At 42.7% G+C, this 25,746-nt stretch overlaps 1 protein-coding gene across 5 annotated transcripts in view; it reads right to left on the reverse strand.

Annotated features, from left to right (window-relative positions):
- nlgn1 (neuroligin 1) overlaps positions 1-25,746 on the reverse strand; it is a 266,319-nt gene that overhangs the window by 226,825 nt on the left and 13,748 nt on the right. The window contains exon 2 of one of the 5 annotated variants that reach the window (XM_078285490.1): positions 16,696-16,716. The exons of the other annotated variants lie outside the window; for them this stretch is intronic. The gene's annotated coding sequence lies outside the window, so the exon portion shown is untranslated. The remainder of the gene's footprint in view (positions 1-16,695; positions 16,717-25,746) is intronic. 5 annotated transcript variants of the gene reach the window in all.

A 25,746-nucleotide genomic window follows, 5' to 3' on the forward strand; every position in this document is an offset into this window, starting at 1 on the left:
AAAAAAAAAAAAAAAGCTTTTGCTTCCTTGGCCTTTAGCTATGTTTTACCATGTTGAAACAATGGCACCTGCAAAAATATCACTGAATTTAGCTCACTGACCCTTAGCTTCTTCAGCGCAGTTTTTGGAAAATCTGGAGCTGCTCAACTGACAATGAACGAGCCACAAACTGTTGATCTATAGAATGTTTCGGGTTTTTAGACTCATAGCAGCTTAAAGGGGCAACAAGTACGAATTTTACTTCCCTATAGCACAAAGTGACCGTAATATATCTGCGTGGGGTTGATAGGGCTGTTGATCAATACCAATGACTCAACAATTACTTACTATCTCTGTTTTTGGGTGCTATTTTTTAGGAGAGACAGATAAAGTTTGCCCTTTAATCTCCTAAATCAAACCCAGAGAAAACCAATGGCAAATGTGCAGACAAACAAGCGGCAACTCTTTTTGATCAATCGAGACCATCCCCTATTTCAACACCCACCATCAATGAAAAGAGAAAAAAAAACAGATTGAGGATTGTCTCAACAAGAAGATTGGCCAATTTGGGTTCAGTGTCAAGCTGGCCAGGGAACATGAAAGGCAACTGGGATGTGTAGTGGATTTAAGCCCTGGTAGAGTTTCAATAAACAGCCCGGCTGCTGAAGATGAAAACACTGCTAGTAAAGAGCACAATACCACTTTATGAATTCATATAGTCATGTCTATGGGCTTGGACAGACTTAGTTCACTGGTTCTAGCTGTTAGAGAGAGTTCTTCATGTTCACAAAAGTTGATCAGATCCATTGGCCATAGGAATAGATATATAAATCCCCTGCACTAGGCAAGACTTTTATGTAAAACACACCCGTCTTATCAGTCTAACTAACAAATTGGTGCTGCAACAGCGATGAGTGACCCATCCCCACTAATTGGCAGATATTCGCCCTATTTGCCCAAATGAAGTTCTGATGTTGGGTATGGACGACTCGAAACTTAAGAGTAAAATACAAAACTGTCTAATAAACAGCAGCAAGTGAACGCTTCATCCATAGAAAGCTAGTCTCAACAACAATGGTTGAGCCTGCTGCGAAAAAAAAAAAAAAAAAAATCACCACCTCTACCACTACCAGCCACTAAGAAGAAGAAATTTAGGTCAGATAAGTGTGCAGTTCACTGAGATCACGTTACATGATTTCTGGGTGAGGAAGTCCTTCAAACTTCAAACAGTTCTCTCCCCCTGCCACTTGGAGCCACCAAAATGTGAAGTTCTCCATGTTTAGGCCTCATTGTCTTCTGTTTCTCTCGTTTAGGCAGCAGCGTTGGATCGCATGCCTTGGGTGTAGAGCGAGGGAGGAAGGGAGGGACTGTGGAGTTGTTTCAATGGACGAAACCCTTCCCAACCCCTTGTAGCTGGCAGGTGATCACAACAAAGGAGGAAAAAGAGCGGGTGATTTGGCTTCTTTTGACTCTGGGCAATCCAACAGTATTTTCTGAGAGCTTTAGATTGGAGCCGAGAGAAGAAAGGATAAGGAGGGGAACGGGTCTGCTCGGACTAATTGCCTAAGCGGCAGATCAATATCTGAGCTAACAGGGAAAGACTACAGCTCAGTGACGAGACAGCCAATAGGACCCGAGAGTTTAAATGTTCCCCGGGGATGGGATTTGTAGTTCTTACTGGAACTATGGAGGAAATCAAAATGGCTGCCTAACAGAATGGGATGGATATTCTCGGTCAATGGTTCCCAATCTGGGGCGTCCTGGCTTAGTGGTCTAAGGTGCGTACCATGTAAACGCAGCGTCCTGGGTTCGCATGCGACATAGGACCGTTGTCCCTCTCTCCCAGTCTTTCCTGTCTCCCTCTACTTTGAACTGTGTAATAAAAATGGTGAAAGAGACTCAAAGATCTCAGGGTGGGAGCAGAACATTTTTTATCATGGGTGAGTTCAGATGAAGAAAGACACCAAACTCAGTGTTACCTATCGAAGTTTAAGTTTCTTAAAGATCTGTGTTTTTGTTATTTTGTCACCATCTTTGGTGCACAGCGCTCATTGCTGTGGTGTTTCTGCACTGCACTTCCCAGAGATCGCCTGTCAGTCAAACAGTGTGGGCGGGGCTTCAATTTTCTGTTGATGCAGTTTGAGTTTCTGTAGGTGTCGCTCTTTTCTTTGTCTGTTCAGCCATGGTGGCTATCACTGCTCATGCTAACTACCCAGTTCTTCTTCTATTTATTCCAGACAAAGCAGAAATGTAAAACGCAGAGGAAGTGTTTAGAACAGCTTTAATGAACCGGCTATAGGTTGAATCCTATCACTTGGTGACAGAGAGTAGCAAAACAGACATTTATTTATATGAAAATGTTGCAGATCATTATTTTAATGTTTTTCGCAGGAAAACCCATACAGAAAAAAATCCTATTACACCAGCATTTAAGCCACATGCAAATTGTGCAGATTTCACAGCTTTCATATTCCTGTTTACTGAATAACAGAATGCAAAAAAACACACATTCCAATCCTCAGGGGGAGCCAGATATCAAGCTGTTGTTGAATCATGCTGCATGTGGATGCAGCCTGCATCGCTTTTACATTTCCTTCTGTTCAGTTCAAACGCTGTTCACTTCAAAGCAACAGCCAAATATTAATACAATCATTTGATTAGCTTTCCTGGGAATCTCATTTTCTTATCAGGAGACTCCACATGGGGTCCCAACCTCAGCGCTGCAAAATGAGCGTACACTAATTTGCAACATCCGCCCTTAACTGTTGCTCGGTCAACAGCGGCAGCCGTAGCAGGAATATTATAATAATTCACCGTCCCCGATGTTTTTTTTCTCCCGATAATTAAATGTTCCAATACATGTCTAAATCATGGGTAACATTTGGTGAGCGAGTGTGGCGTGTGTGTGTGGGTGCGTGGGCGAGTGAGTCTTCATGAGTACACTAATTATGCTTCAGAGAGAAGCTAGGCGAGAAGGTTCTGCGCGCCGCGGCTATAATTTTCGAGGAGAAAGCGCGGATGGCGTAACAAAAGAAAGAGAAATCAAATAGCGATTGTCTGCTTACGCAGCACGCGGCAAAACATCATTAATTCCTGTTTTGGTTTTGTTGACAATTATCCCATTCAGCGCCTGGCGTTCTCCAAAAAATAACAGGCTGTGTCGGGATTTCTCTGAAACGGGCATTAGAAATTACCAGGCTTTACACAGCGGCTCGAGTGCGGCGCAAGTGCCAAACAAAAAAACAACAAACCAAAAAAAAACGGGGGTCCTTGTGAAAAGCCGGCTGATTTTTATTCTTGCTGTTAAAGAACCGGGGATGGGATGGAAGTGTCTCTCTCTCTCTCTCTCTCTCTCTCTCTCTCCCTCTCAGTTGGGGTTGAGCTGGATGATGGTGGGAGGTGGTGGTGGTGGGGGGGGAGCTGCAGACTAATTGCCCGGAGCGTGGCGGGCTGATAAAACGACGGGCCAAGCGGAGTGACGGCCACAGCAGAGAAAAGACCCCCGCTCATAGCAACACTATAAAAGCTAATTACCGCCACACAAAGGGGCCGCCCCTGCCATCGTTGCCATTTGGAAAGAGTAGAGAGGGGGCAAACGGAGAAAGAGAAAAACAGCAAGAGAGAGAGAGAGAGAGAGAGAGAGAGAACCCGCAGCAATAAAGACTTAGCCGCTGACAATTAGTCTCCATCGCTGCTAATGAGAAAGCTCAGAGAAAAAAAAAAGAAGGGGGCTGAATATAAACGTAGAGGCTCCATAGATCCTCTCCAGGGCTCGATACTCTGCCTCGCTAATAACAGCTTAAGACCCCCAGCATCAAAGGTATGGCAGAGAGAGAGAGAGAGAGAGGTGCAAATATCTCCCCCTGGCCTGTGTGGGTAATAAAGTCTCAAGCCTAAAGCGGCAGATGTGCGATGCGGTGGCCAGCGGCACTAGAATGAGCCGACCCGCCGTGGGGCGGAAGGATACTCTCCGGGGAGACAGGTGCAACGCCATTAAGCAGGCGAAAACAAATGGCCGGGGGATATGTTACATATATCACCGCTGTGCAGATGCATCGCACCGGGGAAGGGGGGGGGGGGGGGGAGACGGATTAGCAGCAGAGTTGGATTGGCCCTGGGTGTGTGTGTGGGGGGGGGGAACGCTAGGATTTAGCTTGGCATACTGTGAAATTGGCATCAGATTGGCATGGATTTGGCATGTGCCGGGTCTATAATACTGTACATTGTAGCATTTTTTTTCAGCTTATGCTTTCCAGTGAAAAGCCCTTTGACAGAGCAAACAAAATGAAGCCTTTCAGTGTTTTCACTTCTGACATTTATTGGATTTCCAGTCGGACCGGTCCAGAATTACATGTTTATTATCGCAGCCATTACCAGACGCGATTCCTTGGCACACATGTGGCGTGGCTTTGCGAGAGCGCTGGCCGGGGCTAACTGCGCCGCTATGTTCTGACGCTGCGCCGCGGATAGCCTCGGCTCACTGCGAGGCTCATCAGCTGGGACGCCGTTTACCGCGATGAGGAGAATAATGAGATAGCGAGGAGAGAGGGAAGGAGAGGAGAGGAAGGAGACGTCGGCGTTTAATCAATGGCAAGGCAAACAGTGGTAAACCTGTCCCTCTCTGTCTCCGGGTCTCTCTCTCTGCTCGGCCAAACGTGGGCTAGCGGGCCTGTAAAGACCGGCCAATTAAGGAGAAAGCCCTGCACCGTTCTTATCCAATCAAGACGGATGGAGTGTAAATGTTGGGAGGAAGAGATGCGGTTTATACGGGGGGTTGACCGTGCCATAAAAACTTCCGCTAACCAGCCACAGCAACAAGAGGATGTTGTTTTTCTTCTTTTTTTCTCCTCTATTTGTATTTATTTTATTTCTATTTGTATGTTTTTGCATTTTTGTTCATTAGCTTGCATTGTAATAATATAATAATATAATATTAAAGTAATGAGGATGATAAAACATTTCAAGATGAAACAAAAATGCATGTTTCGCATTGTGTCATTTTCACTATTTAACCCTTCGTAAATGGTTAACTTCCATTTACACAGCTTAATACACACAAGGTATTTACAAGGTAAATACATGGTAAGAACAGTATGCATTTATCAGGTAAAGAATAGTAAATTAGCATGTATTTACCAGGTAGTTACCATGTATTTACATATCAGTTCAAGTAGCGACATTGCAGCTGGCACAGGTTTAGGAAGGTAACATTACTAAGATTTTTTTTTTTAGCATTTCCACACAAACACACACCCACGCAACACACATTCACACTCCCATAGCCTCCGCACACATCTCACCTCACCAGCGTCACACACCCAGGCAAACGTGTGTGTGTGTGTGTGTGTGTGTGTGAGAGAGAGAGAGAGAGAGAGAGGAAAAGATGGAACGAGACCAACGTCCTATTTCAATGAACGTATCCAAATAGGCTTTTTAAAATTCATCAGAGCATAAACACACACAACCTGACCCACCTTTTCCTCTGCCTACACACACAGACACCTAACCTCCTCACACACACACACACACACACACACACGCAGGTCACAGGGGCCCTCAGAAGTCTACCTCTGTCCAGCAGCGAGCGAGCGAGCGGACTCTTTGATGGCGACATGGCGGAGACGAGGAGAGAGGCAGCGATCCCAGCAGGCCCCGGCTGTAATGAGGGGGCAATGAGGTTTGAAGCTGCTCATTACCAACACCTAGGGCTGCGAGGAAGCCAGGCTGACAGCCAGGAAGGCAGGAAGGGACCCTGGGAGGACTGCCGCGCGATAGGAGCACTGCAAGGAACAAATGTGGGCCAGGAATAGATATCGCCTCCAGGGTTTAAGACCAATACGAGGTCTTTCTTCAACGCGGACCGCTTTCATGCCGAAAACGCCCCCCCAAAAATTAGATTTTTTAATTAGGATTCACTGTTTTCCCCAGCATGGGATACTAAAACTCTCCACTGTTTCAATATTTGTTTGTTGTTTGCCATTTTCATGCCAAGCATTAGGATTCAATGTTTCCCCAACAATTTTACTCAGGACTCTGAAGCATTTAGAGCAGTGATTCTCAACCTTTTTCCTATCAAGGGCCCCTAATTTAGTCCACATTAGAGCCACAGACCCCCATTTGATGAAATTTTGTTTCTCAGACCCAAATCTGAGAATATTTTTATTGTTAGATATGATTTTGTCCAGAATTCCATGACTATCTGTATTGTAGGTAGAGAGATAACAGTGAAACTATGATCAAAACAGTCATTCTTCTACATTCTCTAATTGTGTTAACTTCTTGTAAATGAAATAATGGTGAAGTTTAACAATTCATCCATTTGCTGGGGACCCTGGAACACCCTCGAGGACCCCTGGTGGTCCCTCACGTTGAGAACCACTGATTTAGACCATCATGGGACACTAAAACTCTCTATTGAAATGAAGACAAGTGAAACTCTTTTCGATGGCTCAGCAGCTCTTTAGGGCACGGTGACCCACCCCATATATTTAATGGTAGGGAAACATTAGGCCATTAAATGAAGAATTAATTTACATTAAAAAAAAACCCATTACTGAACAATTAAACGGATAAATAAAATGCACAAAGAAAATAAAGTTTTATTGCAGGTTTTACAGATTGTTTTTATGTAGCTAGAGGAACAGAGGTGGACAATACTGGCTGGCGGATATCTGGTATTTAATAAAAGGCCAATATCAGCAAAGAGAGAGAGAGAGAGAGAGAGAGAGAGAGAGAGAGAGAGAGATAGAGAGAGAGAGAGAGGGAGAGAGAGATGGGGATAGAAAGGAAGAGAGAGAGAGGGGAAGGTAAGAAATAGAAACTAAATTTACTAGAAAAAAAACCAAATTATAAACAAATCTTTCTCTCTCTCTCTCTCTCTCTCTCTGTCAGTTCCATTCAATGCCTTTATTGGCACGACTGCTTATCAGAAACAATATTGCCAAAACTGAATAATTTAATTATTTCTTTATTTATTTGATGCATCATGATGTCCAATGGGACGATCAATTATCAGGTTTGAGAGCATGTACTATCCAACAGCACATAATCACCGACATTTATAATAATGATGAATGACTTGGGTTCCATCTATGAACCATGCAGTTGTACATAAGAATCAATATCTATAATAACGATTGATTATGTCGCCCTCATTTTGTATACTTCTCTCTTCCTCTCTCTCTGCCCCAGGTTTCTGACAAGCCCTGAGGTAATTAATAATTGTCAAAAACCTCAACACGCGACCCACACACACACACACACACACACACACACACACACACACACTTCCTCCTACCGCAGGAACGCCGCCGCCACGTCCGCAAACCGCCAGGCTAATTGACTCTTGACTGGGAGATCACGGAGTGAGATCTCGCTAATTACCTGAGTCTGCAGTCATATTAAAGCTCGCACACACTCGCACACACACACACACACACACACTGATTCCATTGATATTTATATTTCAAAGTCATTAAAAGCGAGAGAGAGGTTGGGCGTCGCGACAGGGAGCGAGCTGTCTACCGTTCGACAACTTCCTCTAATTAAGCATCACACCGCTTCCTACGGCGGGCTGAGAGAGAGACAGACGCAACGCCGGAGTCAAACGGTTCAGTGTGACCTGTCTGGGAGAGGGGGAGAGAGGGAGATCGAGAGAGAGAGAGAGAGAGAGAGTGAGAGAGAATTAACAATTTTAGGGAGCGTTCACACCAAGAGAACTCTAGTGAGGTTCGTTAGGAGTGAGAACGTAATCTGAACCAACTACAGAAAATGAACGCAAAACGCAAGGTATTATGGGTAAAAGTAGACGGATGTTGACATCTGACAGCCAGCAGTTCCTCATGCTTGGAAACCCACACATAATAAAACAAACTGAAGGCAAACTGATGCTCATATACAGCTATTTCTTCATGTGTTCTTAACTGGTATGAACACCAGAGAAGAAGAGTGCAGTCCCTCATGCTTAGCTAAAATTACAGCGACTGGAATCAGATTTGTTTGGACCAAAATCTCTAACCTGGCAGGATGACAGGTCACCACAACTCTGTCCAATAAATGAGCTACTTGTGAGTCATGTGACTTTTGTTTACAAGCCCTGGTTCACTTGTAATTGGGCAGTGAGAACCTAATAAATAACAACAAACTTTTCCACTATGGTTCACACCAAAGAAAATAAAGTGTAGTAGTGATCGCAACCAAATTTACTCTATGGCACTGAAATTACAATGAAACTATACTACGAATTTAGCTGACCGACTGGAACAACTTGGCATGAAGATATATGACTCACTGTGTGTGTGTGTGTGTGTGTGTGTGTGCGCGCACATTGAAAAAGGCTGATTAACATTAGAATGAGATCAAAATTCTTTCTTGACAGAGACGAAAGATAGGCAGGAGACAAACTTCCGATTTCAATTAAATTATCATCTGTTTGGGATTTTTTTGTTTTTGTCAGGGAGGCTATTTTTAAAATTCATCACTCTCTCTCACACACACACACACACACACACACACACACACACACACACAGACACTGTCAGGGGTTTATAATATTGTGCCCTTCTACATCAGTAGATTCAATTATGTCTCTTTCATCAGCCAATTACAGCGTGTGAATTCACAGCTGTTATCACGGCTGCAGGCGCCCAGGCAGCCACACCATCACACGCTAGATGATTGAGATGCACTTCAAACACACACACGCGTACATACATTCACGCAGCTGCATGCACGTGAACACACACCCACACACTCGGGACTTTTTCTATGTGTAGGCTAAATATACTGGATACTCACACACACACACACACACACACACACACACATTCTGTCCAACCAGCTGCTGAGTTTAACATTTAGCTCAGACTTTCACAGAAAAGGTGAAAACGCTTTCTCTTCACCTGACAATTTTTTTCAACATTTTCATCATTTTTGCCTTGACTTTACCCTCTCGTTTTGCCAGTGTGTGAAAAGGAAGACTGGAATAATAAAAAAAAAGGAAATGCCGTACACGTTCATTGTTAGCTAGCTAAGCTAGCCGGCAGGGTCATTTAAAGTAATATTCCACTTTTAACTGAAACCTTACACTCAAAACTTACATTCAACACGTTTGTGAACAGATTCAACAACAGATCCCGCTACTGTGATTTTCAACTGACGTTTGGTCATATTTTTTAGAGCATAATTTCGCCAAATAGCTTTTTTATTGATAGAGGACACCATAGCGGAGGCATGTATCCCTCCGCCACGAGAACACAGTGGAGGCATGTATCCCTCCGCTATGTTCTCGTGTTCTAAAACAGACACTCAGGCGTCCCTGACATCATTACACTGTTGTGCACGTTTGATATAAAATTATTGCAACAGTTGTGAAGGCATCAACTTCATTTGAGATGACTGTTTTGAACCACCGTTTCATGTTTTTAGCAAAAGCGAAATAATTCTATGAAACAGTTTAACGATCTCGGAGATACCAGAGTTTCTGTGTTTGAGAGTAAAGATTATTGTGACTAATTCACTAGTTGCTGCAGCCATTGAGAAAATTCTTTTTTGGTAGAACCAAAAGATTTCAATTATTCATCTGGTTTGAATTTAGTATTGCTTTATAAATTCAATAATCAGAAAAATAAACAAAGTTCTGATTACTCAATCACCCCCAACACCGTTGGGGTGTGTTGTGATAGAAAGAGGCAGAAGATGTGACAGAAGGAAAGAACGAAGGGGGGAAAGAGAGAGGGCAGTGAAAAAAAGTGTGAAAGACATGAGAAAAACATGAGAAAGTGTAGAAAGTGTGTGTGTGTGTGTGTGTGTGAGAGAGAGAGAGAGAGAGAGAGAGAGAGAGAGAGAGAGAGACTCATTGAGAAAAAGGTCAGGAGTCAAGCATCTTTCCATCAAAACATCTATGCCTCCCTATCTGCGGTTAAATACCAAATATGGGAGCACTGCTGTGGCTCACTTCCCTCTGTCTGCGGGCACACACACACACACACACACACACACACACACACACACACACACATGCACACACACACACACACACACACACACACAGTAGCTTATACATTCCCACAATCACACATTCCCAGAGTCGTAGACAGACACGCAACAAACTTGTTGAGTTTGTTGTGCCAAGACACACACATATGCATACATAGACACACATGAGCACACACACACACATAGGCACACACACACACATTCACACACAAACCCATAACCAGAGTTCATTCATTCCCTAGGGCTTATTTGCACCCAACAAAGAGCTTTCACACTAGGGTGGTCTCTGAAGTCTAGCACCCAGAGAGAGTGTGAGGGAATCAACTGTACAACTTTGTGTGTGTGTGTGTGTGTGTGTGTGTGTGTGTATAACAGATGCAAATGGCCTCTCGGGGTCCCGGTGCTTTAGCTATGGTTTTGTCCCTATGGATGAGAGTACAGAAGGAGGCTTTTCTGCGCCGGCGCCCCGGCCCAGACTTGAGTCCTCATATGACCGTCTGGAACCAATGGATTACAGTACAGTACAATGTCAGGGAATGGCATGCCACCTCTCTGCCGCACCGCACCAGCCTCATCTCACGGCATTTCACAGGAATTTGTATGAAAAATTTTTTAAAAAAGCAGCAGCGCACTGTGGTTATGTAAGGCCTTTATGGAAATTTTGAAAAGATAAGAAACTGTACCGGCGCACAAAGGGGTAGAGGGGGGTTGACTGGGCAGTTTGGATGTTCAGGAGACTGTATGTGGTCCTAGAGCGGTCATGTAAAGGAAAAGTACCATGCTGATCTGGGGCATGTTGGGCATCTCACCATGGAAATGTTCGGAAATGCATTGCCATTTATTTACAGCCTACGCTTCTTAGTTACATTTACATTTTAGGCTCTTTTTTAGACTTGTGGGTGAGAGACATTTGAAATAATATCTAAGACACGAGAACTTTCCACTGACACCAATTCTTTTAAGTGTTGTGGGATGTTCATAAAATGAATTATGAAGTGAGATGGACATTGACACTGAGCATAAATAACGATGCTGGACTGGTTTCTGAAAATGTTTCTGCACTTGTTAAATGGAGTCCTCGACTGGTTAAACATGTTTCTGAACTTGCCAAATTTTTTAGGAACTGGTTAAGGCTGGTTTCTGAACCGGTTAGATATTTTAGTGGTTCAACAGGTTCTTCAGAGCTGTTAGCAGAACTATAGCGAGACCAATGCAGTCAGTGTTGGGCTATTGCAATCTTCAGTAGCAGCTAGGGAAGGGACGATAAATCGAAATTCAATATATCGCGATATGAAAAAGTGACGATACATATCGTGGGGCAGAAAATCGCAATATTAGCTCCATTTTATTCTGCTGTGGTAATCGCACATGAGACAGCTTGACCATCACAATTTCACAAGCTCTCCATCCAAATTATATTATTGTCACTTTGTAATGACATTTTTAAATTGTTGTTTATATTCTAGCAAGCCAATGCCATCGCTAGAAAGATTTGTGTCTCAGAAATAAACATAATAAACTAACTGATAGCTCTATGCTCTTTAGCATGTCGGCCATCTATTTCTTCTTTTATATTTCAGGTATTTAGTGGGCGCTCTTGCAGTGAGTGAAACAGTAGCATAAGCTTCAACTCCCAGACAACCAACATTACAAGCAACCGATAGCAAGGAGGTCAAAGATCAGCTTCTAATATTCCTGCGACAATAGAGCAAAGTGCAAGGAAAAGAAATAGAAGAAGAGCAAAGGTCACAATAGGAGTGATTGGAGGAGCGGGGGTTATTATTCTGGGGTGGAAGCATGGCGCCATACCTCCTGGCCAAACTCTCTATCAATGGCTCTGGCATTAAGTCATGATGGATCATCAATCAATGCACCGCGGGGAAATAAATGATACGGTGGGCCAATGTAAATGACTGCTATTGCATGTGTCAGCATGCGACAGTCACTTGCCAAAACGAGCGCTTCTCTAGCCCACTCACTCCTCTTCTTCGCCCTCCTCCTCCTCCTCCTCCCCCTCCCCTCCCTTCATCTTCTGTCATCCCTCCCACTGGCAGGCTGTCCTTCTGAAGGTCTGCTCTGTCGTTAATCATCATTCCCTTCTCTTCTCGCTCTCTCTCTCACACACACACACACACTCACAGCCTCTATACACTGCATCTACACACACCCCGTTAATCACTCACTCCTGCCACCATGCCCTGTGTATAATTATTCAAACCTGTCTGATCTTTTATCATTGCGCTTGTTGTGTTCAAAGCAGATTGTCCCTCAAACATTAAAAAGGCCTGTCATTGTCCATCATTAGGCCTGATATAAAAAAAAAACCCAAAACAAAACAGTACGATCATAAAGGAAAACCTAGAGCATTAGTGTGTTATTTGTGTTTACCAGGCGCTTGCATGCGCAATGGCGGGGTTTCTCCATTGGCAGCTAATGGAGAAACGGCTAAATATCCATCATGTCTAGTCGTTTAGTCTGGTATGGAGTCTTAAATCTTCATTTTCTGAAAAGTGCTGAGCAAAAACTGCCAATGGCGGTGAGATCATTTCACTTGTCTCCAATGCAAAGCCCACTTGTTCCATTTCATTCTCTTGAATCAAAAGTCATTTTCTCCATGCCAGCGGAGCGATTGCCCTTATTCCACCATGCTTCAGGATAATGACACTTGTTTCTATGAATAATTGGAATTATGTCACTCCGCTGAGCATGCATTCTCACTCGGTTGAAGAAAAAGTGCAATTTTAAGACTTAATATGAGACTAAATTGCTAAAATGGACGTTTATTGCATATTTTATTTGGATTTGTCAGGATTTTTGGGGGATTTTTTTGTACTTAACAGCTGTTACTTCTAGCCGTAAATAATGCTAATCACACTTTTCCCTACATTGTGACAAGAGCCTAGCAAAAAAAAAAAAAACAAGGCGGAAAGGCATACTTTGTACATTAATGAGAGACTGGTGTGCTTCAAATACAGAGTAATACAGACTACAGCTGTGTTGTCAACAAATGCCAAGGAACTATACGGATTTGGTCTGGTTCAGAAGAGGGGGATCATAACAGGAAGACGCTGAAGGAGAGATAAAGTTAGGCTTCATAATTGGGAGAAACGGATGTTGTGTATATTGCAGTGGAGGCGAGCGCTGCTATGATACAAACATACTGCGGGAGGCACAGAATGAGAATGAATGGGAATGGGAAGCAGGGAGTCTTGTATCCAGATCATTACTACATCTGATTTAAGTGGATTACAGTTGCACCTGACATAGAAATGCATCTCCGGTATACAAGTTAAAATCGTACTTCTCTTTCCCTCGCTAAAACACAGATTTCCCTGCATGTATTATTTCCATCCTGTACAGTTGACAGTAATCGCTTCGTCTCTCTTGTTCCCCATCCACCAGTATCCTGACAAGCCATCTTTGCCAATTATGTAACTATCTGAGCTGCCTGCTTGCCTGTGTGATTTGTATGAATTTCCTTATTGGATGCATGCGCTAAAGTTGATTTCTGTTGGAAACACAGTTGGATTAACATTTTGTTGTCAAAGTGGCCAAATGCGTCTTGGGTGCATTTACATATGGATTTTCAGTGTTTTTGCTCCATCCAATTACAATATGATACAATATGATTACAATATGATAGAGAGAGAGAGAGAGAGAGAGAGAGAGAGTGGGATTATCTGTCATGTCACACTATAGCGAGTTTGGCAAAGTTTGTATGGTGCAGCACAGTGGGTCCGGCAGAAGGAGGATGTGGAGGGGCTTTTCCATTGTATTGGAGTTAGGAGAGGGAAACAGTGTGTAGTGTACACAAACACGCATTGTGCGTCAACACACACACGCACACACACACACACACACACACACACACACACAGTCTCAGAGTCTCTGAAACCAACTAGGTCTGATCAATGACCAGCAGTAAAAGAGTGACAGCAGTGAATTTATTTGTGTGTGTGTGTGTGTGTGTGTGTGTGTGTGTGTGCGGCAGAGGCTGCATTTCATCATTTCAAAGCTTCAAGGCGACTTATCAACTTTCAAGGAGCTTAGAAGTCTCCCCACACAAAATGACAATTTGAAAGGAAATGGCATTTCAACTCAACTCTTTCTTACCTCTTCAAATACTCCGTTGCTTTCATCCAGTTGACGGTCCCTTTTGAAACCTGAGACAAGGCTTCAGCCAGGTGATGGGCTTTGATATGCTGAAATGTCGGGTAAAAGCATCCTTGAGCTTTACTTCAAGTGATTGAGCATCCCAATCTCTCTCTCTCTCTCTTTGTCCCTCCCTCATTCCCGCTGTCTCTCTCTCTTCATTTTCCAATGAGCTAAGAGCATTGAGACAGGTGCTAGGTGGGACTAGAGAGACTTTCACCGCCACACTACTGTTATCCTGTCACATGGGGACAACGCCTACTGACTGAAATCAATTCAGGGAACGCGACTGAATTTCGTATTTGAAATGTGATGCGAAATGTGAAAATTGACCTCAAATTACTGGACATGTGAAGCTGCCTGAGGAGTATTCCCTGCCTCCTTATCTGTGGTGTCAGTTCCATAGAGAATGAATAGGGAAAAAAATGCAAAGGTGAAAGTGCACCCAGGGGGAAGTTTTTCATGGCATGGGGTATATTTTAATAATAAATAATGTATAATAATAATGTGACACTTTATTGCTCCCTGTAGGGAAACTCTCTTTTCTCTAGTCCTCCACGAGGAGGTCAGAGGTCAGAACAGCAGCCCATAGCTGGTAGGGATTCAGTGTTCCTTAGAGTAATAATCTGACATTTTCATATAAATACATTCCATCAATTTTGCTACTCTCTATTGTTGATTGCTATAACACAATAGTGATTCAGCCTATAGCCAGTTCATGAAAGCTTTTCCATTTGGTAAATGGACTGCATTTACATAGCGCTTTTCTAGTCTACCGACCACTCAAAGCGCTTTACAATAATGCCTACATTCACCCATTCACACACCGATGGCAGCAAGCTACCACGCAGGGTGCTGGCACAACCATCGGGAGCAATTTAGGGTTCAGTATCTTGCCCAAGGACACTTCGACATGCGGACTGGAGGAGCCGGGGATCGAACCACCGACCTTCTGACTAGTGAACGACCCGCTCTACCTCCTGAGCCACAGCCGCCCCAGTTGCTGTTTTAAACACCAGCTGCATTAGGAAGTGATGCATTTTAGGTTTCTGGTTCTTTTGGAATAAACAGAAGAAGAACTGGGTAGTTAGCTCGAGCAGTGATAGCCACCATGGCTGAACAGACAAAGAAAAGAAAAACTCAAACTGCATCAACAGAAAATCCAAGCTCCGCCCACACTGTTTGATTGACAGGTGATCTCTGGGAAGAGCAGTGCAGAAACACCACAGCAATGAGCGCTTAGCACCAAAGATGGTGATAAAACGCCCCAGATTGGGAACCATTGACTGAGAATGGAAAGATGGAGAATAAATAAAAACAAAATGAGGATCTTGAGGACGGGCATTTTCCTTTGTTCTCCCCATTTATTTGAAATATAAATGGCCATTTTTCCAGGTCTGTCTATCCTATGCTGCTTCTAAGCAAGCCAGACGTGTCTATAATGGTAGTGTTGCCTTCAGTTGTCAGTATGACAGATTCTAAGCGACTCTGATTACTCCTCACACAGAATACCTCTGTTCTCACCACATCAGCTTCCCAAGCAAAGCAAACCGAAAGCTGCAGCCCTAAAGGCATAAACAGCTTTCATTCCTTACCAGTCATTCTAAGGGCTTCAATCAACCCTCATTCGAATTTATTCAATTTTTGTTTGTTAAAATTATTCTCTGTCCCTTACAAGTGAAAATCGTCTTATACCGCCATGAATCCAGCAGCTTATCCACTGACAAAATCGAGTCTTCTCCTTTCAGTCCTTATTTCCATGAATCCACTTTCTGCTCCCTAATTCTTCAAATTCAGGTTCCTATTAAAAAGAACCCTTCCTTCCCTGACAAATCACAGAATTAGTCCTCACACCCGCTTCCTGTTTCCTGCCCTAACAACCACTTCAGCTTCCTCCCTTTAATGGATCCAAATCAGAGAGCCGTGGCTACAAAGGCTGATCGATGGTTAAGATTGGCACTTCAGACCAGCAGAACAGAGAGGAGAAGAAAAGCAGCTACTCCTGGTAGGCAGGAGCTGCTCATAAAGCATTGAAGAGGCATTACGGGGGCATTGTGAGTGAATGATCACCATTATCATCAGAACATGAATGATATGCTATGCTATGATGCGTGCCATGTGCTAAATGAGATGTATACCTTCTGAGACGAAATCAACGTCATTTCACAGTTATACCAGATTCAAAATTTATTACAATGCATGTCGTAATTGAACAAAGCATGAGAAGGTCATTTTTTACTATTATTAATGCCATAAAAGCTCCGCAGCTCGATTTTTCTTCTCCAGCATCAGATTGTGGAACTGCATTTCGTCTTCCATCAAGGACCCCAAGGTATGAACTGGCATTTTCACAACAGACACCACCTAGCCAAGCAGCATTACAGTGCAGAAATGTCAAGTGAAGCGGAAACATATCCCACTGCAAACTGTTATAAATGTTTAGAACATCCCACAGTTACAGAACTATGAATGCAAGTAAGAGATGGAATCAACAGCTAGCGATGTTATGCTATCGGCTAACCCAGAGGTCCAGCAGCTCAAGCTGTAGCTAACGCTAACCAACTTTACCCAATAGCCTTTAACAGCTTACTAGCAACAGGTTGTTTGTTAGCATATTGCCTGACGGGTATTTATTTATGCGTAGCGAGGCTGTAGCGAGCTAACCAGTGTTCCCTTGCATTGATATTGTACTGTGGCAGGCCGCCAGGGTAAAATCATGACCCGCCATGCCAAAAATGTTTTCTATAGTGTTTTCTTTCATGTTTCTATAGTCATTCAGGAGCGGCACTGCTGCTGAAAATGTGCAAATTATTTTATTTAATCAAATGTATTCCTGCCGCGACGCACCTTCATGATCGAAGTGACAAATAGCAACGTGCGGTTGCTTACCTGTCCAACAAATGTAAGGTCAACTCTGCATCGGTCTTGAAGTTTTTCAGAGTCCTAAGCCTACCTCCACCTCTGAAATGCTGCAGTAATGTTCACTCTGGTTTTGGAGCGGGCTTTGTCAGGGCCTTTTTGGCTTAACGAGGCTTTTTAGGCATCCTTGCAGTACGTTCTTCCATGGTTGCACAAACGAAACCGAAAGAAGATCCAAACGCAAGGGGGGTGGTTCAGGGCGGAGCTTGGGCGTATATTGAAATGCCTGAGGGTGTGGGACATTTCCACCAAAAGGCTGGACTGCTTGTTTAGAAAGCTTGAAAACTCAGCAGCCATTGAGGGGGAGTGACTGGCATGATCAACAACACTTGCGAGCCCCCGCTGATATATTATTTTTATTTTGTGCAACGAGCCAGTAAAATATGACTTATTATTCCTTTAAGTAACACTTTCCTTTGCTATCCTCTGGGGTCAAATATACATGAATTGTTTTCTTTTGTTTGTTTTTCCATGTATTTTTTTTTTTTTCTGTTCCTCTATTATGTGTTCAGAAACGAGTTCCTAAGTTAATCAAAGGAGACTCCAAGTACCTGGCAACCCAGCATGAGCCCCTAACACAATATGGCTCGCTAACCAGAAGCTCATTTGACTTACAAACTATTCAGGCTTGCCTCTGAGAAAAGCAGCAGTAATGGACCATCAATTCAATCAACGTGAAATATACTTTTTATGCAACAACACTGAATAGCGCAGCACTTAGAGCACATCTTGTATTATGTATTTATGATGCCTCGTGATGCACATTAAAAAAAAAAAAAAAGTTTTACATTTTAATGTATTCAAATAGCACCGAGGCGATGCATGGTGGAAATCAGGCTACTTCATCTACAGGGGCCAGCCCCGCTGTCTCAAGGACCTGACCTGATTTCCTGACTAATGTTAACATGCTTAAGGCAATGGCAGGCCAAATCAAACACATTCAACACTCTCATTTATCCCACATGGCGCAAAAACAACCTAAACTGTAACAGATAGACTCTGCACCCCATGCTCCCCGGTCTATCTATTGCTTTCTCTCAGGTTTCTGTATGTTGTCTCTCTGGTTATCGTAGTTGTATACTGTGTTGTATGCTTTGCTTGCTGCAGACTAATTTTCCCATAATGGACAATAACATTTTGAACTTGAAATTGAGACTTTGCGTGCATGCATGTGTGTGTATCATGTCATTTTTTCTAAAAATGATTCATAACCTCAAGAGTTGACATGGTAAGTGCTTTTAAGGTACAATGTCAAGTTTTCAACATTCTGGACGGTGTAGGTACACTTTAGGGTTTGACCGATATGTGTTTGTGAAGGCCAACAATGGTTATGGATTGATATTTTGCACATATATTCAATATGTTAAAATGAAAATTTGACCATTTTCATACCAAAAAAATGTACTCATTATTTTATTTCCCCAAATTTGCCAGAATTTACTCCTGGCAGGGTGGAATAGTCTCTAAAACGGCCTCCCATAGACAATAAGTGTAGTACTGATCAATTCTACAATAGATTTTTAATTTAAGTCCAATATTGGTCCAAACATAGTTTCTATTTAGAAGAAAATGATTCTTACACTCCACTTTCTCTTAAATATAGTGTCATTATAAAGACATGTAACAAAAATAGGCAACTGTGTTTGTTGCACACCCACACTCTCTATCTCACATACACATACATCACACACACTTCCTCTGACAGGTAACCTACTAACTACCACATACAGTATGAATACACAAACGCTAACGTAACAGTTGCATTAATGTTGCATTCCCTATATGGTACGCTGCATACTGAATAATTCTCTTTGATGGTGTGTCGTCATGTCCTATATAGTGTATGTTATGCTGTGTGAGACTGCCAGTAGCTGTGTTGTACAGGATATGCCCTATCTTCTGTTTTGAGGAGGCAGAGAGGAATAATGTATTTCCAGCCATGTCCCATGTGACAGACCAATATGACAGCCAGACAGGCCATGCAGAGGGATGCATTTCCTCACACGTCTCTCTCGCTCTCTGCTCTCTTTCTCACCTATTCTTCCCTCTTTCTCTATCCCATTGTTTCCACCAACTTTGTGTCTACCACCTGTCTCCATCATGGGCATCAAAAGAGGGCTTTCAGGTGATGTAACAGTCTCTGGCAGCCAGGTTGGAGTTCTTGGGCATTAGTGTTTCTAAACAACGTAGCTGTTTCAACAGAAATGAATAGACATGGTTAATCTTTGTGCTGTTTTTGTGTTTAGGTAATGTCAGCTTGTTAGCTAGCTTAACCATAGTATGTGGTTAGCTAGCTATCACTCTAATGCTGTAAACACATCTCATTTGCACACTAGCGAACGCATCTAGTAGAAGCTAATTTTAGCAGTGGCTAGTACTCGCATATTCCTATTAACATACCGGTAAGTTGCTTTGCTAAATTAGCCTGCTGACAAGTTAACTAGCTAACGAAGCCAAAAAACAACAGTTACATTTGTTCAGGTTCAGGTTAACTAAGTTTGAGAAGAGTCAGCTCGACTCTTCTCAAACTACAACTCAGTAGTGTTGGAGTGTTTTGGAGTAGAGACTAGGGCTAAAGACAAGACACTTCACTGTGTCACAGTAACCTACATTTGGAAAAGAACATTTACTTATAACAATATTGAATTGACCTACATCCACACACAACAATCTTTTCAGGTAACTCTCTTTTTCAGCCTGGTTGTTAGCTATTAGACATTTAGACATAGTTTTTACCATTATAATAGTGAACAAACATCAAATGAAAAACACTAGAATGTTCCCTCTAAATTGATAGTTCGGTGACCTACAGCGAATAGTTGATCACACTGACCAAAGATCTTGTCAGTCTTCGCTCCACTTTGTCTCCAGAAATTTAGTCTGTTTATATAAGCAGGCTTGGACGTTTTGGCGATAAATGATTTATTTTAGGTGCATTGACTTTGCCATAGCTTAATGTTTAGTGAATTTACATCCCTGGTCTTCTTTTACCTCTCTCTCCACCCATTCCCTCTCTCTCTCTCTGACCTCTCTCACCATGCTCCCTGTCCTTCACCCTCTCCTTCTCCCTCCGGTCCCCGCATGCCTTAGAAATTCTCCCGTATAGAATTATTGATGTGGTGCATTAACCGGTGGAAGCATCTAATCTCTGAGCACACTGGGGAAAACAGGGAGAACGAGGCAGCACATGGGAGAGGCGATGAGAACACACACATAAACATAAAAGAGACGTGAATAAAGAAAGCAGAGGCTGCTTTCCCTATAGAACACATGGAAGAGAAGTGGAAATCACATGTTTCACTGCAGAAAATAAAGTCCCCTCTCTATCTATCTATCTATCTATCTATCTATCTTTTAGGGATGGGATGATATATTGTAATTCAGTATATTGCAATACGTATCATGGGGCAAAAAAACTAATCGCGATATTAGCTTCATTTTATTCTGCTGTAGTAATCACAAATGAGATGGCTTGTCCACAGTTTCACAAGCTCTCCATCCAAATTATATTTATATATATACATTTTGTCATGACATTTGTAAATAGTTGTTTACATTCTTGCAAGCCAATGCCATCGCTAGAAAGATTTGCAGCTCAGAAATAAACATAATTCTGCACAGTCACATTTTGTTGTCATTTGACTTTTATTTCTTACATCGTATCGTGGTTGTATTGAATCGTGAACCTCATATTGTGTATGAATTGTATTGTATCACAAGTTGAGCATCACTCCATCCCTACTATCTATCTATCTATCTATCTATCTATCTATCTATCTATCTATCTATCTATCTATCCAAGTGCACAATTTGACAGGTTTCAAGAAATTTCAGAAAACCACTTACATCAATAGTCTATGTAAGTGGTTTTGTGAGTTTTGATGGTAAATTATATTAGACGTATTGACTTTGCCACAGCTTAGGGTTTAGATGAATTGACGCCCCTGTTGATACGTCTGACTATGAGGCGAATTCAACAGTCTTGCCACTTTCTGCAATGAATCCCCACTCTGAGAGCAACAGCAGAAACATATGAATATCCTTTTCTGTGTGGGCCGATCTGAGGAAATACAGAAGAAAAGGGGGTGGGGGGGAGAAAAAGGGAATAACGATAAGACAAAAAAAACTTCTTCAGGCAGCCCATCCTCAGCGTGTTCGCATGATAAAGGTATGTGCTGTCTAATTGGGAGGGGAGGAGGCGAGAGAGTGAGGAGACGGATAGAGGCGGAGAGACGTTGTGCCTCTGCATGTACTCATGTTCATTTTTTTGTATGCTTGCCAAGGCTTTTAACCCAACGTTAGCATGTCTTTTAAACCTCGTGGGACCCGGCAGAGAGCGAGGTACATCTAAGAGATGTGGGATGGAACACACACACACACACACACAATCACACACGTACATCTAGAGAATGTGCTGTAGGGGGGGGAAAAAAGTAAAGATTTCACACTCCTCGGTTGAAACACAACACACACACACACACACACACAGTATATTAAGTTTGATAGGTGTGCAGGCGGTGCAGTCATTAGACTTCTTCCTCTCTGTGTGTTTATCCCTATGTTTGAGCGCATTCATTAGCCGTATTTTTCATTTCTGCAACGCTTTTTGAAGTCCTCTGTCTCACCGGTACCTGAAGCATGTTGTTATTTCCTTCTCCTTCATCTTCGTAATATTCCCCCCCTCTCCCCCTTCATCACTTTCTTCATTCAACTCATTCTTTTTAATTTCGCCTGCTGAGATGACAGTCCCCAAGTCGCCGGCAGCCACTCGCGGCGCCGCGTCCGTCCGCATATTCTTTCCCCCATGGCATCAACATATCGCTGCCGTCAGAGGAAAAAAAAACCTTGCGGCTCCGAAAACAACATCAGCTTTCCAGGGATGAGGGGAGAAAGTTGCTTTGTTTTCAGACTGACAACCGTGCGTTTTTGGAAATTATACAGCGGACTGAGCGGATGCGGCCGGGCCCTCAGGGTTATTAAAGCTTATGCAGCATGCAAAAGGCCTTGTCGCAACTCAGTTCTGCTATTACATTAGAAAAGGCTGGAACTGAAGTCGCAAGAGTTTTCAAACGATATCCATACAGATTTTTGTCCCTAGTGGGTTTGAGTTGGGGGTCGAACAATATGGTGCTTTGAAGTCCGATGCAGATATATTTAGATTGAAGCTGCCAAAAGCCAATATTTGTGCCAATGTACAATATCTTTACATTTGACCATTTTAATGTCTTGTCAGGGTGACAAAGCCTCTGAAACAGCATTTTGACTATGGGACACTAAAACATGGGACAAAGTGGAGACTGACAAGATATTAGTCCTATTATTTGATCAGTATGATAAATTATTAGACATAGCTCAGCTTAGAGGGAACATTTTTTTAAGATATGGCTTGTAAGCATATTTCTAGTGATTTTAGCTTGATCTTTGCTCTCTATTATAATGGTAAGAACTAAAAAACTACAAGATACAAATCTGGACCTTAGTACTTAGGTACTTAGGCTAAAATATGGTAAATACCACACCTTTCCACACCCAGTGGAGGCCTGTGCTTATGAAGTTTGTTTCATATTTTGGGGCATTTTAAGTCAAATTACAATTTCAAGAAAATGCACTTTTTATAACTAAAAGAAATCACCCATCTTCTAAGGCTGACATAAATCTAAATTCATAGGGTAGGATAGGGTCAATTAAGGGGAAAAATCATTAATTATTGCTATTTTGACAAAATAATTTTATATAGGTGATAGTTTTCCTTATGATCACCAACTGGAGCTCATAGTTTATCCACCTTTTTATTTACCACTATATCACTGTTCATGTCTGATGGATGACGGATTAATATGTGTTAGCCTCTCTGATTCAACTCCTCTCTCTCTCTCTCTCTCTCTCTCTAATGTTTCTTGGTAGAGTTGACTTGTTTACTGATGGTCTCTTAATACACTCTCCTCCTCCTCCTGCTCTGTCAATCCCCCTCACACACAACATTATCCATCACCTTTGCTTTTGCCTGTCAACACATACAGCTGCCCACCACACACACACACACACACACACACACACACAGGAACTGATTCCTGGTTGAGTATGTGTTACATTTCCACTGGTGTGGGCTTTAGCAATACGCACGCACACACACACACACACACACACACACACACACACAGTAGCTCTCCGGCTAAATGGGCCTTGAATGAACAAAAACAGTGCAGTCGATGAGTCACTGAATAAGCAGAAACAGAAGAGGACACACACACACACACACACACAGTCCATTTCCCCAGCTACCAATAGGCTTAATGAAAGGAGTGATGAGTTATTGACAGCTGCTGTGTATTTGAAGATGCTGAGGTGTCTATTGCTGTCTCTGATGTGCTGACACACACACAGACACTCGCAAACAACACGCACGCACACGCACGTACACACGCACACACACACGAGTGGGCCTGGAATTTAGATCTAGCAGCAGATACAGTACCCCCAAGCAAAATGGCTGTGTCGCCTTGCGTGTGTGTGTGTGTGTGTGTGTGTGTGCGTGTGTGTTATTGTCATGAATATTGAGCACATCATTATTGAGCACATTGGTCCATGAGTGCTATTTATCTTGGAGTGGGCCTTTCATTGTGTCTGTTTCTCTAGGAATGTGCATGTCTGCACTCTTTGAGGCTTTATTAATGTAAAATTTGTGTGTGTTTGTGTGTTTGTTTGTGTGTGTGTGTGTGTGTGTGTGTGTGTGTTTTTCAGCATCTGTAGCCTACGTACTGTACATTGTATAAGACATTTTGAGTGGCAGGAGGTTTAAGGGTCCAATTAGAGCCACTGACTCACTGCAATGGTGAGGCCAATTACTGGATTTACAATAATGAACACACACACACACACACACACACACACACACACACACACACACAAAATCAAACTGCAGCTCAACCACTCAGGAGACCAGGCAATGGAGGATTTATGGTGTGGTTTGTGACGACTGACTCCACACACACACACACACACACTCACACACACAATTAACAAACATATCCACCCCTCTGATCCTCTAGCCTCTTCCCTCTCCTCTTTCCACCTTCTCCTCCTCTTCCTCCTCCTCCTCCCAGTCCTCCTCCCCTCATTTGGTGTGAAATTAAACATTAAACCCCAGCAGCACACAAGAGTCAAGGTGCTTAATGATGTCGACTTCCTAATAAATTTCTCTAGAGAAACAGATAAAGACAGAGGGAGAGGGGAGAGAGAGAGAGAGACAAAGACAGAGCAAATTCTGTGTAGAGAGGACGGACAAAATAATGTAAATCCCTAGCAATAGAAGGCGCACAGGTGATGTAACATGACTTCTGGCGGCCATATTGGAGGTCCTCAGCTCTTGGGGAACAATAGTTGTGAACGACAGACTGTGTGTCTCAACTTGGCTGTCTCAACATAACTGAAGACAGTTCATTTCTGTGTTGTTTTTGACTGATAATTTTCCCATCTTATTAGCTAGCTAACTATAGTATCTGGTCAGCTAACCACCACTGTAAACACATTTACTGCGCACTAGCAAATCTAAGCTAGCGTTAGTAGTAGATTGTAGTCTCATGTTAACATGAACAGGTTTGCTAAATTAGCCTGCTGGCTAGTTAGCTAGCTAGCTAACGAAGCCATAAAAACCAGCTCAGTTCAGGATAACTGAGCTGACTCTTCTCAAGCTACAACTTGTGGAATAACTAGAGTATTTTGGATTTGAGACTGTGGCTAGAAACAAGGACAGTTTTCCATGTCATAGTAACCTAAATTAGGAAACAAATCTGCTATATCAGACAATTCGCTTTTACTTACAGTGTTACTGGACTGACCTACATCCACGCCACAACAAACCTTCAGGTATTTCTCTTTTTCTAGCCTGATTGTTATATATTTAGACATTATTTGCACACAGCCAATTCTCCAGTGGACTCATGTTGCTCAAATCTCTTATATATATAAATGGTGATTGTCAGGCCGCTTTTAAAGCCGACACACACTGCTGTTTGCATTCAAACTGAAATATCTGTGTGACTCACATGTGCTAGCTGCCTTTGTAACTGTGCTTTAGGTAGCCTACTTCAAAGTTTGAGTCCTTTTTCATGTTGCGTTTTCGTCACTTTGCCCACCCCCTATATGTTCTGCTTTGTTTCCTCGGGAATGGACGCATTTCATTTTGTCACTCTGATTTGGCATACATATGCAGAGAAAGAAGCAGGGAGACAGAAAGAGAGACATTGACGGAGGGCAGCGAACAAGACTTTGCAGCAGCGTTTATTAATGGCGGAGCCGGCCCCGTGGTGGAGCACCTTCAGAGTGAATATGACTGCGGGGTTCCAAGTGATTTATGTAGTAGTGCAACAGCAAATTACATCTCATTACTTCTCATCGTGGCAATAAGCCGTTCTGTCATTCTTCCGTATTTGTTAGTGCAACACATAAATAATACAGATGAGACGCTACGTAGCAATTTGGGATGGAGTTAATGACCTTTCCTCTTGCTCATGTGTGACTAAACAGCAAGCAGAGGCTTTTTTCGTGTTCGCTGGTTCGAGGTAACAGTTCGAAGGCGAACATTGGAAAAGAGATTCCCAAATGAAACGTTCTTGCATAGATTTGAAATGAACAGATTTTTGGTTCTGACATGGTGACGTGTGTGGAGCTCCCCGATTCCACGAGAGCCTGGATGGGATG

This window comes from Centroberyx gerrardi, chromosome 9 (genome assembly GCF_048128805.1).
Source record: "Centroberyx gerrardi isolate f3 chromosome 9, fCenGer3.hap1.cur.20231027, whole genome shotgun sequence".
In the NCBI taxonomy this organism is placed as follows: domain Eukaryota; kingdom Metazoa; phylum Chordata; class Actinopteri; order Beryciformes; family Berycidae; genus Centroberyx; species Centroberyx gerrardi.